The sequence below is a fragment of the Nelumbo lutea genome, chromosome 1 (assembly GCF_056320005.1).
Source record: "Nelumbo lutea isolate HS-2025 chromosome 1, American lotus-T2T, whole genome shotgun sequence".
Taxonomy (NCBI): domain Eukaryota; kingdom Viridiplantae; phylum Streptophyta; class Magnoliopsida; order Proteales; family Nelumbonaceae; genus Nelumbo; species Nelumbo lutea.
The window spans coordinates 83,749,981-83,756,307 of NC_142684.1; the positions used below are offsets into that span (position 1 = coordinate 83,749,981).

The 6,327-nt window shown below is 40.4% G+C and overlaps 1 non-coding gene across 1 annotated transcript; it reads left to right on the plus strand.

The window, feature by feature from the left end:
• The first annotated feature begins 5,219 nt into the window (after window positions 1-5,219).
• Window positions 5,220-5,326, plus strand: LOC148875779 (small nucleolar RNA R71). The gene has a single exon (XR_016106138.1). It is a non-coding gene; the product is annotated as a small nucleolar RNA R71 (small nucleolar RNA).
• The last annotated feature ends 1,001 nt before the right edge of the window (window positions 5,327-6,327 follow it).

Genomic DNA, 6,327 nt, shown 5'->3' on the forward strand with positions numbered 1-6,327 from the left:
GAACCTCAAGAATCAACATTTCAGATGTGCACTTAGCTTTCTTGACCATTAACAATGAAATCAAGGGCTTCCATACTCATGAAGGAAGTTAGGGCAAGTCATGCTGAAAAGCATATTCAGCTCCCCTTTTCTCATGCATATATCAAATTGGGTCATTCATAAGAATAAAAACTTAACAAGTACATCAGTCTCCCTCAACTCATTGAGTTCCTTCTTAAAAAAAAAAATCATCAAATAAATAGTAATGAACTTGAGGGGTTCCAATCTTTTTTTTTTTTTTTTGATGTCATTGCCTGCATATGTGTGTTGGGGTGCATGAGGTGCATGGTTTCAACCCCCATACCCTAGCCTCGGGCTCACTCCCCCACACTTGAGATGAACATTGTCCTCAATGTTCGTAGTGTTAGGGAGTCACACTTGCTAGAGCAAACTGAAGAAAAGAAAATGATGAACTGAGTCCTTAAAGAATTGGAATTTTGAGAAAAAGATCTTTATTTTACTAACTAATATTCTAAAAAGATAAATGACAAAAAGATTCCTTAACTTGTTCATGAGCAAGCATAAGAGATTATTGGTTATCTAGATAAACAGTGGATGGAGGGGGTACAGTACTGCCCATTAAATATGGTTTCAGGCGCTGACCATTTACTTTAAACGTGCCCTGAACTGGGTGGGTGAGTTCTATAGCCCCATGGGGAAAAACCTGTGAAATGGTAAAGGGTCCAGACCACCTGGATCTCAGCTTACCTGGAAACAAGCGGAGACGGGAATTATATAACAATACCTGTTGGCCCACATAAAAGTCCCGTCTCAGCAAGTTCTTATCATGCCAGTTTTTTATTCTTTCTTTATAAACTTTGGCATTCTCATAGGTGGTAAGTCTGAATTCATCCAATTCATTCAATTGCAACCGCCTTTTAGCCCCTGTGGCCTGAATGTCAAAATTTAAGAATTTAAGAGCCCAATAGGCCTTGTGTTCCAATTCAACTGGTAAATGGCATGCTTTACCAAAGACCAATCTGTAGGGGGACATGCCAATAGGTGTCTTAAATGCAGTTCTGTATGCCCATAATGCATCATCTAATTTGATGGACCAATCTTTTCTGGTGGATGCTACGGTCTTTTCCAGAATTCTTTTGAGTTCCCTGTTAGCCAACTCCACTTGGCCACTGGTTTGAGGGTGATAAGGGGTAGCTAATTTATGTGTAATTCCATATTTCTGCATTAACCTCTCAAATTGGCTATTGCAGAAGTGAGTTCCCCTATCACTAATTATAGCTCGCGGAGTGCCAAATCGGGAGAATAGCTTCTTTAGGAAGTGTACTACCCTTCTTGAGTCATTTGTGGGTAAAGCCATGGCTTCTACCCATTTGGATACATAGTCAACTGCAACGAGGATGTACTTATTCCCAAAAGAATTCGGGAAAGGTCCCATGAAATCTATACCCCAAACATCAAAGATTTCACAGATTAAAATATTGGAAAGGGGCATTTCATTCCGTCGGGAAATGTTTCCCGATCTTTGGCATTTGTCACATGTGGACACATACCGATGGGCATCTTTGAAGAGTGTGGGCCAATAAAAACCTGATTGCAAAACCTTGGCTGCCGTGCGACTAGCTCCAAAATGACCTCCTGCTTCTTTATCATGGCAAAATTGGAGTACCGACTCCATCTCCTCCTCGGGGACACATCTCCTTATGATCTGATCTGCACACAATTTATACAAAAAGGGTTCCTCCCACAGATAGTATTTTACATCAGAAAAGAATTTCTTTTTCTGTTGATATGAAAGGTTAGGAGGAAGGACTTGTGCAGCTAGATAATTAGCAAAATCAGCATACCAAGGATATGAGTATTTCTGTATTGAGTACAACTGCTCATCCGGAAATTCTTCTCGAATGTTGCTGGTTATCTCCTCTTTTGAGCTTACCATGTCCAACCGGGAGAGATGGTCAGCAGCCAGGTTTGCAGCACCCTTCAGGTCTCTAATCTCAATGTCAAACTCTTGCAATAAAAGGATCCACCTGATCAGTCTTGGTTTTGAGTTTTGCTTGGTAAGCAAGTGCCTTAATGCCGAGTGATCTGTGTGGACAACAACCTTGGATAATATCAGATATGAACGAAACTTATCAAGTGCAAATATTACTGCTAACAGCTCCTTTTCTGTGGTGGTGTAATTGAGTTGGGGTCCAGTCAAGGTTCTGCTAGCATAGTAAATTGGCTGAAAATGTTTGTTCATTCTTTGTCCTAAAACAGCTCCTATAGCAAAATCACTCGCATCACACATCAATTCAAATGGGAGGGTCCAATCTGGTGCTATCATGATAGGTGCATGGATCAATTTGTCTTTCAAGATGTTGAAAGCATGAAGACATTCAGTTGAAAATTCAAAAGGCACTTCTTTCTGAAGCAAGGTAGATAATGGCTTGGAAATTTTTGAGAAATCTTTAATAAACCTTCTATAGAATCCGACATGTCCTAAGAAACTTCTCAAAGAAGGAATAGATGTTGGGGTTGGTAATTTTTCAATTGCCTCCACCTTGGCCTTGTCGACTTCTATACCTCTTTGAGAGATCTTGTGTCCAAGCACTATGCCTTCTTGCACCATAAAATGACATTTCTCCCAATTCAACACAAGATGTGTTTCTTTACATCTAGTAAGCACCTGTTCCAGATTATTCAAACATGCATCAAATGAAGAGCCAAAAACTGAAAAATCATCCATGAAGATCTCAATAAATTTTTCAACCATATCAGAAAATATAGACATCATACATCGCTGAAAGGTTGCTGGGGCATTGCATAACCCAAAGGGCATCCTTCGGTATGCAAAGGTTCCATATGGGCAAGTAAAAGTGGTCTTTTCTTGATCTTCTGGTGCAATTGGTATCTGGTTATACCCTGAATATCCATCCAAGAAACAATAATACTCATGCCCGGCTAGCCTCTCCAACATTTGATCCATAAATGGGAGAGGGAAATGGTCCTTCCGGGTGGCTTCATTTAATTTTCTATAGTCAATACACACACGCCATCCGGTAATGGTTCTAGTAGGGATGAGTTCATTTTTCTCATTTGGAACAACAGTCGTACCCCCTTTTTTGGGCACAACTTGCACAGGGCTTACCCAAGAACTATCAGAAATAGGATAAATGATCCCAGCATCTAACAACTTAATTATTTCAGCCTTTACCACTTCTTTCATGTTGGGATTCAGGCGCCTTTGGGGCTGAACGGAAGGCTTGCTGTCCTCTTCCATCAAAATTCTGTGAGTGCAGATTGATGGATTAATGCCTTTGATATCTTCTACCTTCCAAGCTATAGCATTTTTGTGTTCCCGCAGCACTCTTAATAATTTTTCTCTTTGTAAGGGATTCAGTGCTGCGGAAATTATCACGGGGAGATCTGATGGTTCCTCAAGGAAAGCATACTCTAAATGGGATGGTAATTGCTTCAGTTCAAGGGTGGGGGGTTCTTGGGGTGATGGCTTACCTGATGGTCCGGGCAATTTGCCTAAGTTCTCTAATTTAAGAAACCCCTTTCCCTTGAATTGAGGCTTATCATTCAGGTATGCTATCATGAGGTTTATTTTTTTATTTTCTGTTTCTTCAAGTTCTCCCTGCTGGAGGCAGAGTTCAAGAGGATCAGTTATTCTACTTACCTGGAAGCATTCATCAATTGTCAATTCAATGGCATCAATCATAAAACAAGAATCATCACTAGAGGGTGCATGTTTCATAGCATCAGACATTTTAAAAATTATCTCCTCATCTTGTATCCTAAGGCTGAGTTGTCCTTGTTGGACATCAATCATTGCTTTCCCGGTAGCCAGGAAAGGTCTCCCTAGGATAAGCGGGACCTCCACATCTTCTTGCATGTCTAACACAATGAAATCAACTGGAAAAATGAATTTGTCAACTTTAACTAACACATCTTCTATGATCCCCCTAGGATGTCTAATGGATCTATCAGCCAATTGTAATGCCACTCTAGTGGGTTGGGGTTCATTCAACCCCAATTTCTTGAAGATAGAATATGGCATTAAATTGATGCTAGCTCCCAGGTCACATAAAGCTTTTTCAATTTTTAAACTGCCAATGGTACAAGGAATAGTGAAACTCCCTGGATCTTTGAGTTTCTGAGGCAGCTTGTTCAGAAGGATAGCAGAACATTCCTCATTTAATGCAACTGTAGCCACATCTCCCAGTTTCCTTTTGTTTGCCAATAATTCCTTCAAAAACCTTGCATAGTGTGGCATCTGGGCTAAAGCATCAGCAAAAGGAATATTAATATGTAAACTTTTAAATATTTCAAGAAACTTACCAAATTCCTTCTCCAATTTTTTTTGCTTCAGCCTGTTAGGGAATGGAACTTGTGGTTGTTGGTGCATCCCTTGTTGTGCTTCTGGTTGTTCCGTCTTCTGTTGTCTGGTTCCAAGGCTTGTTTCTGCCTTGGGTTCAGCCCAATTCTTCTTTTCTACCTCAGGCAACTCTTTTCCACTTCTTAAGGTAATAGCTTGCACCTGCTCTCGTGGATTCACTTCAGTGTTGCTTGGAAGAGTTCCCGGCAGTCTGGAAGAGATTAATTGTGCCAATTGCCCCACTTGGTTTTCCAGGTTTTTGATTGAGGCTTCCTGGTTCTGGAACCTAGTTTCTGTACCTGCTATAAATTTTGTCATCAGTTCCTCCAAATTGGATTTCGGTTCAGGCTGATGATAAGTCTGGTGGAACGGCTTGGAAATATGCTGATTTGGCCAGGACTGGTTTGAATGTCCCCTCCATCCTGGATGAAAAGTATGGTGACTCTGGTAACCCTGCTGTCTTGACGAATTGCTGACATAGTCAACTTGTTCAGTAGATGGTCTGAACTGATTGCCAACTTGGCAGTCTGTACTGATGTGGCCTCCCCCACACAATTCACAATTAAGAGGCTGCACATGCATGGCAGCTATCTGCATTTCATCTATTTTTTTACTGAGTGCTCCTATTTGTGCAGCTAGTGCTGTATAAGTGTCAACATTATGCAAGCCTTGCTGCTTCCTAGTTTGAGTCCTTTCCGAATGCCATTGATAATTGTTGGCTGCCATTTCCTCAATAAGTGCATGGGCAACCTCAGGAGTTTTATTATTTATGGATCCTCCGGCTGCAGCATCTAATATGGTCTTATTTGAGTCAGTAAGACCATTATAGAAAGTCTGCACTTGCAGCCAAATGGGGAGGCCATGGTGAGGAACTCTCCTTAACAGCTCCTTGTATCGTTCCCATGACTCATATAAAGATTCCCCCTCTTGCTGGAAAAAAGTAGTGATGTCATTCCTCATTTTAGCAGTTTTAGAAGGGGGAAAATATTTAGAGAGAAAACGGCTGGCCATTTCGTCCCATGTGGCTATAGATCCTGCCGGTAATGAGTTCAACCAAGCTTTGGCTTTATCCTTCAAAGAAAATGGGAATAACCTCAGCCGGATGGCATCATCACTTACCCCATTGTGTTTGAAGGTGTCACAGATTTCCAAGAAGTTAGCAATATGGGCATTCGGATCCTCATGGGCCATACCACAAAACTGAACCGTATTTTGTATCATTTGGATTATGGCCGGTTTAATTTCGAAGTTATTGGCAGCAATAGTTGGCCTGATAATGCTGGAGACAGTCCCGGTGAGGGTAGGCTTGGCATAATCCATCATAGTTCTTTGTTCAGCCATTTCTTGTGCTTCTTGTCTGACTTGCTTAGCAGCTCTCAAACGGACACGGAGAGTCCGTTCAATCTCTGGGTCGTAAAGGATCTCTTCCAGTTCAGGTCTGCTTGTCATAAACTGTTAAAGTTAAAGCAATAAAAATGCCAATATTCACAAAAGAAAATAAATAACTAATCCTATCACACTGAAAATGTAAAGTGAAGTATTGGAATACAAAACCTACATCCTATCATGAATAAATGAAGCCGATTATACTAAAAGCAGATTTAAACCAATCATCTTATTCAAGGTTCCTTTATCTACATCCATCGATTGCAACATCTGAATTCAGACCCAATTTAGATCTGAGTTCAGATCTACAAGTCTTTGGTATTGTTAGTCTAGAGAAATTAATAAATAATAATTCAGATCTGAGCTGGATATCTCATACACACTCATTGGTATACACTACAATATACATCCATTAAGGTTGGAATCAATTCTGTGATGCTTTAGGGCTGAAATCAGATCTGATCTAAAAAAAAAAAAAAAAAAAAAATTTAAAAGGATCTGAAATAAACTAAAACCAGTCCTGAGTTAGGCTTGGGTTAAAAACTCTACAATTGAAGCTCAAACCTGTATAGCTGATG